The following is a 12,939-nucleotide window of genomic DNA, read 5'->3' as shown; positions in this document are numbered from 1 at the left end:
TACACCACACAGGAGAGCTGACAGATCCTCTATACTACACCACACAGGAGATCTGACAGATCCTCTATACTACACCACACAGGAGAGCTGACAGATCCTCTATACTACACCACACAGGAGAGCCGACAGATCCTCTATACTACACCACACAGGAGAGCAGACAGATCCTCTATACTACACCACACAGGAGAGCTGACAGATCCTCTATACTACACCACACAGGAGAGCTGACAGATCCTCTATACTACACCACACAGGAGAGCTGACAGATCCTCTATACTACACCGCACAGGAGAGCTGACAGATCCTCTATACTACACCGCACAGCAGAGCCGACAGATCCTCTATACTACACCACACAGGAGAGCTGACAGATCCTCTATACTACACCACACAGGAGAGCTGACAGATCCTCTATACTACACCACACAGGAGAGCCGACAGATCCTCTATACTACACCACACAGGAGAGCCGACAGATCCTCTATACTACACCACACAGGAGAGCTGACAGATCCTGTATACTACACCGCACAGGAGAGCTGACAGATCCTCTATACTACACCACACAGGAGAGCCGACAGATCCTCTATACTACACCACACAGGAGAGCCGACAGATCCTCTATACTACACCACACAGGAGAGCTGACAGATCCTCTATACTACACCACACAGGAGAGCTGACAGATACTCTATACTACACCACACAGGAGAGCTGACAGATCCTCTATACTACACCACACAGGAGAGCCGACAGATCCTCTATACTACACCACACAGCAGAGCTGACAGATCCTCTATACTACACCACACAGGAGAGCTGACAGGTCCTCTATACTACACCACACAGGAGAGCCGACAGATCCTCTATACTACACCACACAGCAGAGCTGACAGATCCTCTATACTACACCACACAGGAGAGCTGACAGATCCTCTATACTACACCACACAGGAGAGCTGACAGATCCTCTATACTACACCACACAGGAGAGCTGACAGATCCTCTATACTACACCACACAGGAGAGCTGACAGATCCTCTATACTACACCACACAGGAGAGCCGACAGATCCTCTATACTACACCACACAGGAGAGCTGACAGATCCTCTATACTACACCACACAGGAGAGCGGACAGATCCTCTATACTACACCACACAGGAGAGCCGACAGCTCCTCTATACTACACCACACAGGAGAACTGACAGATCCTCTATACTACACCACACAGGAGAGCCGACAGATCCTCTATACTACACCACACAGGAGAGCTGACAGATCCTCTATACTACACCACACAGGAGAGCTGACAGATCCTCTATACTACACCACACAGGAGAACTGACAGATCCTCTATACTACACCACACAGGAGAGCAGACAGATCCTCTATACTACACCACACAGGAGAGCCGACAGATCCTCTATACTACACCACACAGGAGAGCTGACAGATCCTCTATACTACACCACACAGGAGAGATGACAGATCCTCTATACTACACCACACAGGAGAGCTGACAGATCCTCTATACTACACCACACAGGAGAGCAGACAGATCCTCTATACTACACCACACAGGAGAGCCGACAGATTCTCCTTTACTACAACACACTGGAAATCTGTCCGGTCCTATACACCACACACCATTCAGTAGCTCCCATATAGTGCGTCTAAAATAATTATGTGTGTATTATAGTGCCTAACAGTGTGGTCCCAACATTTATTTTACTTTAAGTGTCTTCCAAAATATCTGTGCCAATAAATGTGCATCCATAGTGCCCCCGAGATTAATTGTGCTTTATTACTGCCCATAAAATAATTTTGCCCATCACCATTTAAAGCGACATGCTTCCAACAGTATTAGTACTCAGGGTTCCCTCAAAAAACTGTGCCAATCAGAGATCTTCCAGTGTCCCCCAAAACAACTGTACTAAACGGGAGAGCTCAAAGGTCATCTTTATAAATATAAACCAAGAGCTTTTTGACTGAAAGAGTGGGGGTTCCAAGTGGGGGATTCCTCTGTTGTCGACACCTGCTTATATGACATATGGGAACAGGGTGTACAGTTTATGCCTATCTCATTAAAGTGTAACGTTAATAATTTCTGATTGTTGGAAAGTTCCTCTAGGGTGGGAACAGAGAAGGTTCAAAAAGGATCAGTAGAGAAGAGTAGCCTTGGAGGGGTCATTTTCTAATAGGATTGTACAGTCGTGGCCAAAAGTTTTGAGAATTACATAAATATTGGAAATTGGAAAAGTTGCTGCTTAAGTTTTTATAATAGCAATTTGCATATACTCCAGAATGTTATGAAGAGTGATCAGATGAATTGCATAGTCCTTCTTTGCCATGAAAATTAACTTAATCCCAAAAAAACCTTTTCACTGCATTTCGTTGCTGTCATTAAAGGACCTGCTGAGATCATTTCAGTAATCGTCTTGTTAACTCAGGTGAGAATGTTGATGAGCACAAGGCTGGAGATCATTATGTCAGGCTAATTGGGTTAAAATGGCAGACTTGACATGTTAAAAGGAGGGTGATGCTTGAAATCATTGTTCTTCCATTGTTAACCATGGTGACCTGCAAAGAAACGCGTGCAGCCATCATTGCGTTGCATAAAAATGGCTTCACAGGCAAGGATATTGTGGCTACTAAGATTGCACCTCAATCAACAATTTATAGGATCATCAAGAACTTCAAGGAAAGAGGTTCAATTCTTGTTAAGAAGGCTTCAGGGCATCCAAGATAGTCCAGCAAGCGCAAGGATCGTCTCCTAAAGAGGATTCAGCTGCGGGATCGGAGTGCCACCAGTGCAGAGCTTGCTCAGGAATGGCAGCAGGCAGGTGTGAGCGCATCTGCACGCACAGTGAGGCGAAGACTTTTAGAAGATGGCCAGGTGTCACGAAGGGCAGCAAAGAAGCCACTTCTCTCCAAAAAAAACATCAGGGACAGATTGATCTTCTGCAGAAAGTATGGTGAATGGACTGCTGAGGACTTGGGCAAAGTCATATTCTCCGATGAAGCCTCTTTCCGATTGTTTGGGGCATCTGGAAAAAGGCTTGTCCGGAGAAGAAAAGGTGAGCGCTACCATCAGTCCTGTGTCATGCCAACAGTAAAGCATCCTGAGACCATTCATGTGTGGGGTTGCTTCTCATCCAAGGGAGTGGGCTCACTCAAAATTTTGCCCAAAAAGACAGCCATGAATAAAGAATGGTACCAAAACACCCTCCAACAGCAACTTCTTCCAACAATCCAACAACAGTTTGGTGAAGAACAATGCATTTTCCAGCACGATAGAGCACCATGCCATAAGGCAAAAGTGATAACTAAGTGGCTCGGGGACCAAAACATTGACATTTTGGGTCCATGGCCTGGAAACTCCCCAGATCTTAATCCCATTGAGAACTTGTGGTCAATCCTCAAGAGGCGGGTGGACAAACAAAAACCCACTAATTCTGACAAACTCCAAGAAGTGATTATGAAAGAATGGGTTGCTATCAGTCAGGAATTGGCCCAGAAGATGATTGAGAGCATGCCCAGTCGAATTGCAGAGGTCCTGAAAAAGAAGGGCCAACACTGCAAATACTGACTCTTTGCATAAATGTCATGTAATTGTCGATAAAAGCCTTTGAAACGTATGAAGTGCGTGTAATTATATTTCACTACATCACAGAAACAACTGAAACAAAGATCTAAAAGCAGTTTAGCAGCAAACTTTGTGAAAACTAATATTTGTGTCATTCTCAAAACTTTTGGCCACGACTGTAAGTGAGACAAGACTGTAAGACAAGTAATACCTATGTATGGTGATGTTCTTAAAGGAAATGTGTCACCAAAAATTTTATCTGCCAGTTAAAACCAGATAGTCACACATATCTTTTTTTCCTAATCTTTTATTTTTATTTTCTGATTACAGATTTTTTTAATTCTATTTGCTGAATATGATTATGGGGGAGGTCATCTTGCCTGAGCTGTCCTTAACAGAATTTAGAGAGCATTAAAAAAAATTGCTTTATGGCAGCCACATGGTCTGTAGACACAATGGTCAAGATAGGACCTCATTGACTTCTATGGGACATTCTCTAGGCATGCTCTGTGACCTGTGCAGAGGTCAGGAGGGAGCTGATAAGCTGTGATATCACCTAATGTGAATGGTGGACCCTGTGATATAATGAGGCTGTAATGTTAAAAACATGATTTAAAGAATTATTCATTTTCTGATGACACATTCCCTTTAAGGAGTGACATCACAACAAGCTTTTTAGGCTACTTTCATGCTAGCGTTTTGCTGGATCCGGCAGGGTTCAGCAAAAACACTTCCTTCACTGATAATACAACCATCTGCATCTGTTATGAACGGATCCAGTTGTATTATCTGTAACATCTGACGGATCCGTCATGAACTCCATTGAAAGTCAATAGGGGACAGATCCGTTTTCTATTGTGTCAGAGAAAGCGGATCCATCCCCATTGACTTGCATTGTGGGTCATCCTGCGGTTTGCTCTCTGATATGAGAACGGAACGGAATGCATTTTGGAGCACTCCATTCTGTTCAGTTTTGTTTTCTCCCCATTGACAATTAATGGAGACTAAACGGAAGCATTTTTTTTTCAGGTATTGAGACTCTATGACGGATCTCAATCCCGGAAAATATTAGCGCTAGTGTGAAAGTAGCCTTAGGCCTCATGCACACGACTGTTGGTGTGGTCCGCATCCAAGCCGCATTTTTTTCGGCTCGGGTGTGGACTCATTCACTTCAATGGGGCCGCAAAAGATGCGGACAGCATTCCGTGTGCTATCCGCATCCGTTGCTCCGTTCCGTGGCCCTGCAAAAAAAATATAGCATGTCCTATTCTTGTCCGATTTGCGGACAAGAATTGGCATTTCTACAATGGGCCCGTCTGTTCCGCAAAAATTGCAGAGGGCACACGGGCGGCTTACGTTTTTTCCGCGGTTTGCTGACCGCAAAAGAATGGAACGGTCGTGTGCATGAGGCCTTATACAGGTATAATTTACATCTAAGGCTTTGTTCACATCACCGTTCAGCCTTTCCGTTCTCCTGCTCCGTTTAGGAGCAGGAGAACGGAAAGGACGGAGGAGACACATAACTGATCCAAACGGATCCTAAGGACCCCATAGACTATAATGGGGTCTGTTATGTTTCCGCTCAGAAGATGATTTTGAAGCGGAGGCAAAAGTCCTGCATGCACAACTTTTGTCTCCGCTCCAAAATTATAGTCTATGGGGTCCTTAAGCTCCGTTTGGCTCACTTATGTGCCGAATCCGTCCTTTACGTTCTCCTAAACGGAGCAGGAGAACGGAAAGGCTGAACGGTGATGTGAACAAAGCCTAATGTGTGTTTATTTTTAACTTTTTAATTCTGTTTAGTAACTGAATTAATGCTGTTTCATCAAATCTTTCCACCAGCGTAATGGGTAATTTATACTTTCTCGCGAGTGGCTGATTAAATATAGCAGTGCTGTGAGCGGCTTTATTCTATATATATATATATATATGTATATATATATATATTTATTCTGGATGATAATGCTCTTCCACTCGCATTCTGGCTGCTTAAGATACATTATTTATTTTTTACTGACATATTTTACCTATTCCGGTGCCAGGTAAGGAACCTCTAGAGGGCTATCTATTGCTGACATCTGTTTCCTACTTTTTTTTTATAGCACGTTTGGGAATTTTAAAAAGTCAGGCATGGCTGTTTTGTAGCATAGCAGAGCTGTATCTCGCTGTGATATTAAACCGTGAATAGAAATGAGATTGAAACATATATTTGGGGATTTGCGGATTCACTCCTTGTAATTGTTTGCACAGTGAGTATATGACATGAAATGTGAAATATAAACCAAATGGATAAGTCAGTTGGGCAGCAATATTTAATTCTCCGCTCTTTTAGTTTATTAGTGGTATCAGTTTATACATTAGGGAAGTGCTCCATATAGATAAAGAGCCATTTCACCTATGGATGAGAGAATCGATTCTAATCGGATTCATTATGAATTTCACAAAAAAAATCATCTGCCGAACGAATGTGAAGTTTGGGCAATTTGTTTCGGACGTGAAAATTGTCAGGTAAAACGGGAGGCAGGATGAAGAAGAAGAGTCACATGACACTGGGAGGAATTGGCTCAGAGGCTGACAAAATGGCCGACCAACCAATCAGGGGGCAGGATTCTGACAGGTCCTTTTCGTCAGAATGAGCAAAACGCCATTCTGTATGCAACTTGCAGCCTGAGAGTGTGTGTTGTGGCTGTGTCTGCCAAAAAGCAATTGCAGACACAAGCTAGCAATATAGGTGTGATAGGGAGAGTACAGTAATATAATGAGGTAGATTTAAGGTTTTATCAGTGAAAGCATAGAGAGCGAGGGACTGGTCACTCAGAGTTGTGTTTCCTAGTTTCATACATTTGCTGACAAGTTCTGCATTACAAAAGCATGCAACATCTTCATTTATGTTTTTGTAACTGCATTAGTGATGTTAATAAACTCATTTTACTGCAGTAACTGTATTCGTATTGCGGTGTTAGTGAACGCATTTTACTGCAATAACTGCATTAGTATACACGTTAGCAGTGGCGTAGATAAAGAAGTAAGGGCCTCATAGCAAGGATCAAACCAGGTCCCCCACACAGGACAGAAGGGTTTCTGCCTAAACTGCCTCGTTTGCTAAAATGTGTTTCTTTAGAGGGCAGAGTCCTGACCAAGTTTTCACCCCCAGTAGAAGAGGAGATGATCCCAACTGGGCTCTCTCTTGCCCTGGGCCCCAAAGCAGTCGCATGGTCTGCCGCTATGGTAGTTATGCCCCTGCACGTTAATGAACACATTGCATTATTTCAAGATTTTGTACAGTTTTAGTGTACACACATTTTACTGAAATAACTGCATAAGTATACTCATTTTACAAAGAAAAAATGTGGGGGATTCAATCAGCACAACCCTATATGTAGGAGCACAGTGCTATGGCGAAATACATATACAAAGAAAAAGACACAAATGCAATGGCACTCTGCAACCAGCATTCTGCCCTGCCTCTATGCTGGATGAGGCCTCATGCAGCATAGAGACAGGGCAGAATGCTGGTTGCAGAGTGCCATTGCATTTGTGTCTTTTTCTTTGTATACTCATTTTAGTTAACGTATTGGGGGACATTTATCAATAATGGCATAATTTGCGCAAAAAGATACTAACATTACAAAATGTGACTTTTTAAAATATAAACTTGATTATTCACCTATTCCTACTGATTTGCGTTATTTTAACGCCAATAGCACAAAAATGCAACTTTTTTAAACAGAAATGCGCCATTTCAGCAAAACCATGCCAGACCACGCTTCCGACTTTCGAAACATTTTTGCAACTTTTGAAGCATATTTGCGACAATTCCACTGGTAAATTGCGACTTTTGTCTCAGAGTCGGGACGTTTTTTTTTTTTTGTTGAATGACAATTTACTGACAAAACCCTGTTGTTTAGCTCATTTCTATTAGATAAAAATAAATGCATCCTGTTTTAATACTTACCTATCACTTGTTCCCACGACAAGTTGTTTTTCTTTCCATAAATACAACTTTTTGATAAAAAGTCGCATTCTTCTGACATAAATGCGACTTTTTACACAAAGCACCACCACACAAGCTGGCTTAACCCCTTCTACCCCGGGCCAGTTTTCACCTTCCTGCCCAGGCCATTTATTGCAAATCTGACATGTGTCACTTTATGTGGTAATAGCTTTAGAACACTTACTTATCCAAGCTATTCTGAGATTGTTTTCTCATGACACATTGTACTTCATGATAGTCATAAATTTGAGTCAATATATTTCACCTTTATTTGTGAAAAAATCCAAAATTTACCCAAAATTTTTAAAAATTCCAAAATTTTCTAATTTTGATTTCTCTACTTTTATAATAGATAGTGATACCTCATATAATAGTTATTACTTTACATTTCCCATATGTCTACTTCATGTTTGGATCATTTTGAAAAAGACATTTTATTTTTTGGGGACGTTAGAAGGCTTAGAAGTTTGGAAGCAAATCTTGAAATTTTTCGGAAAATTTCCAAAACCCACTTTTTAAGGACCAGTTCAGGTGTGAATTCACTTTGTGAGGCTTACATAATAGGCACCACCAAAAAATGAACCCATTTTAGAAACTTCACCCATTAAGGTATACAAAAGTGATTTTACAAACTTTGTTAAGCCTTTAGGTGTTCCACAAGAGTTAATGAAAAATGGAGATGAAAACTCAATATTTATTACCCTGATTCTGCGGTTTACAGAAACACCCTACATGGGATTGTAAACTGCTGTACAGGCACACGGCAAGGCACAGTAGGAAAGGAACACCATATGTTTTTTAGAAGGCAGATTTAGCTGAACTGGTTTTTAGATGACATGTCCCATTTGAAACCCCCCAGATGCACCCTTACAGTAGAAACTCAAAAAAGTGACCACATTTTGCAAGTAGAGCTTCAACATGCAACAAGAAGAAATGAGAGTGAGACAAAACATTTTTTGAGCATTCAATTAATTGTAAATAACGATTAAACTGAAACAGGCTGTTTTTCAGCTGATTCAAATTTTAGGACCACATGCCTTTAAAAGGCCAAATCTGTGCAAAGATGTGGATTCATTGTCATTTTCTGTCAGGTAGTCACATGTTGTGATGGCAAAGGCAAAAAAACTCTCCCTTTTTGAACGTGGTCGGGTTGTTGAACTGCATAAGCAGGGTCTCTCACAGCGCGCCATCGCTGCTGAGGTGGGACGCAGTAAGACAGTCATTTGGAATTTCTTAAATGATCCTGAGGGTTATGGAACAAAAAAGTCAAGTGGAAGACCCAAAAAAATTTCATCAGCACTGAGCCGGAGGATCCAATTGGCTGTCCGTCAAGACACTGGACGATCCTCGACCCAAATTAAGGCCCTTACTGATGCTGACTGCAGCCCCATAAACATCAGACGGCATCTGAGACTGAAGGGCTTCAAAAAAACCTTGTCTCCTTGAACGCCACAGAACTGCTCGTTTGGACTTTGCAAGAGAGCACCAAACATGGGACATTCAAAGGTGGAAGAAAGTTGTATTGTCTGATGAGAAAAAATTTAACCTTGATGGTCCTGATGGTTTCCAACATTACTGGCATGACAAGCAGATCCCACCTGAGATGTTTTCTACGCGCCACAGTGGAGGGGGCACCATACTGGTCTGGGGTGCTTTTTCCTTCAGTGGAACAATGGAGCTTCAGGAAGTGCAGGGGCATCAAACGGCCGCTGGCTATGTCCAGATGTTGCAGAGAGCATTCCTCATGACTGAGGGCCCTCGTCTGTGTGGTAACGACTGCGTTTTTCAACAGGACAACACTACAGTACACAATGCTCGCAGGACAAGAGACTTCTTCCAGGAGAATAACATCACTCTTTTGGCCCATCCTGTGTGTTCCCCTGATCTAAATCCAATTGAGAACCTTTGGGGATGGATGGGAAGGGAAGTTTACAAAAATGGACAACAGTTCCAGACAGTAGATGGCCTTCGTGCGGCCGTCTTCACCACTTGGAGAAATGTTCCCACTCACCTCATGGAAACGCTTGCATCAAGCATGCCGAAACAAATTTTTGAAGTGATAAACAATAATGGCGAAGCTACTCATTACTGAGTTCATGTTTGGAAGTTGGATTTCTGTTTTGGGGGGGTTTAGTTTTTTTTTGGAGGTGTGGTCCTAAACTTTTGATCAGCTGAAAAACAGCCTGTTTCAGTTTATTCGTTGTTTTCATTAAATTGAATGCCCAAAAAATTTGGTTTTTGTTTCTCCATTTTCTGAACGCCCTATTTTTTTTATTTTTCTGCCGATCGTCTTGTGCAGTCATTTCTTGCAGGAAGAGTTGACGTTTTTTATTGGTACCATTTTTGGGTATATATGATTTTTTGATCATTAATTATTACACTTTATGGAGCAAGGTGACCAAAAAATTGGTTGTTTTAGCGCAGTTTTTATTTATTTATTTTTACAGCGTTTACCTGAGGGATTAGGTCATGTGACTTTTTTATAGAGCAGATCATTACGGATGTGGCAATACCTATTATGTCTACTTTTTCTTATTTATTTAACCACCTCAGCCCCTATGGCTTAAACACCCTTAAAGACCAGGCCACTTTTTACACTTCTGACCTACACTACTTTCACCGTTTATTGCTCGGTCATGCAACTTACCACCCAAATGAATTTTACCTCCTTTTCTTCTCACTAATAGAGCTTTTTATTTGGTGGTATTTCATTGCTGCTGACATTTTAACTTTTTTTGTTATTAATCGAAATTTAACGATTTTTTTGCAAAAAAATGACACTTTTTTCAATTTCAGTTGTAAAATTTTGCAAAAAAAACGACATCCATATATAAATTTTGCTCTAAATTTATTGTTCTACATGTCTTTGATAAAAAAAAAAAATGTTTGGGTAAAAAAAAAAATGGTTTGGGTAAAAGTTATAGCGTTTACAAACTATGGTACAAAAATGTGAATTTCCGCTTTTTGAAGCAGCTCTGACTTTCTGAGCACCTGTCATGTTTCCTGAGGTTCTACAATGCCCAGACAGTACAAACACCCCACAAATGACCCCATTTCGGAAAGTAGACACCCTAAGGTATTCGCTGATGGGCATAGTGAGTTCATAGAACTTTTTATTTTTTGTCACAAGTTAGCGGAAAATGATGATTTTTTTTTTTTGATTTTTTTTTTCTTACAAAGTCTCATATTCCACTAACTTTTGACAAAAAATAAAAAGTCCTATGAACTCACTATGCCCATCAGCGAATACCTTTGGGTGTCTTCTTTCCAAAATGGGGTCACTTGTGGGGTAGTTATACTGCCCTGGCATTCTAGGGGCCCAAATGTGTGGTAAGGAGTTTGAAATCAAATTCTGTAAAAAATGGCCGGTGAAATCCAAAAGGTGCTCTTTGGAATGTGGGCCCCTTTGCCCACCTAGGCTGCAAAAAAGTGTCACATATGTGGTATCTCCGTATTCAGGAGAAGTTGGGGAATGTGTTTTGGGGTGTCATTTTACATATACCCATGCTGGGTGAGAGAAATATCTTGGTCAAATGCCAACTTTGTATAAAAAAAAATATATATTTTTTTCTTACAAAGTCTCATATTCCACTAACTTGTGACAAGAAATAAAAACTTCCATGAACTCACTATGCCCATCAGCGAATACCTTGGGGTGTCTTCTTTCCAAAATGGGGTCACTTGTGGGGTAGTTATACTGCCCTGGCATTTTCCAGGGGCCCTAATGTGTGGTAAGTAGGTAAATGACCTGTGAAATCCTAAAGGTGCTCTTTGGAATGTGGGCCCCTTTGCCCACCTAGGCTGCAAAAAAGTGTCACACATGTGGTATCGCCGTATTCAGGAGAAGTTGGGCAATGTGTTTTGGGGTGTCTTTTTACATATACTCATGCTGGGTGAGAGAAATATCTCGGCAAAAGACAACTTTTCCCATTTTTTTATACAAAGTTGGCATTTGACCAAGATATTTATCTCACCCAGCATGGGTATATGTAAAATGACACCCCAAAACACATTGCCCAACTTCTCCTGAGTACGGCGATACCAGATGCGTGACACTTTTTTGCAGCCTAGATGCGCAAAGGGGCCCACATTCCTTTTATGAGGGCATTTTTAGACATTTGGATCCCAGACTTCTTCTTACGCTTTAGGGCCCCTAGAATGCCAGGGCAGTATAAATACCCCACATGTGACCCCATTTTGGAAAGAAGACACCCCAAGGTATTCAATGAGGGGCATGGCGAGTTCATAGAATTTTTTTTTTTTTGGCACAAGTTAGCGGAAATTGATTTTATTTATTTTTTTCTCACAAAGTCTCCCTTTCCGCTAACTTGGGACAAAAATTTCAATCTTTCATGGACTCAATATGCCCCTCACGGAATACCTGGGGGTGTCTTCTTTCCGAAATGGGGTCACATGTGGGGTATTTATACTGCCCTGGCATTCTAGGGGCCCTAAAGCGTGAGAAGAAGTCTGGAATATAAATGTCAATTTTTTTTTACGCATTTGGATTCCGTGAGGGGTATGGTGAGTTCATGTGAGATTTTATTTTTTGACACAAGTTAGTGGAATATGAGACTTTGAAAAAAAAATAATAATTTCCGCTAACTTGGGCCAAAAAAATGTCTGAATGGAGCCTTACAGGGGGGTGATCAATGACAGGGGGGTGATCAATGACAGGGGGGTGATCAATGACAGGGAGTGATCAGGGAGTCTATATGGGGTGATCACCCCCCTGTCATTGATCACCCCCCTATAAGGCTTCATTCAGATGTCCGTATGTGTTTTGCGGATCCGATCCATGTATCCATGTATCAGTAAAAATCATACAGATATCTGAATGCAGCCTTACAGGGGGGTGATCAATGACAGGGGGGTGATCAATGACAGGGGGCTGAACAGGGAGTCTATATGGGGTGATCACCCCCCTGTAAGGCTCCATTCAGACGCCTGTATGTGTTTTGCGGATCCGATCCATCTATCAGTGGATCCGTAAAAATCATGCAGACGTCTGAATGGAGCTTTACAGGGGGGTGATCAATGACAGGGGGGTAATCAATGACAGGGGGGTGATCAGGGAGTCTATATGGGGTGATCACCACAGTCATTGATCACGCCCCTGTAAGGCTCCATTCAGACGTCCGTATGCGTTTGGCGGATCCGATCCATCTATCAGTGGATCCGTAAAAATCATGCGGACGTCTGAATGGAGCTTTACAGGGGGGTGATCAATGACAGGGGGGTAATCAATGACAGAGGGGGTGATCAGGGAGTCTATATGGGGTGATCAGGGGTGATCAAGGGTGAATAAGGGGTTAATAAGTGACAGGGAGGGTGTAGTGTAGTGGTGCTTGGT

This window comes from Bufo bufo, chromosome 3 (genome assembly GCF_905171765.1).
Source record: "Bufo bufo chromosome 3, aBufBuf1.1, whole genome shotgun sequence".
Lineage (NCBI taxonomy): Eukaryota > Metazoa > Chordata > Amphibia > Anura > Bufonidae > Bufo > Bufo bufo.
This window is presented reverse-complemented; position numbering follows the sequence as displayed.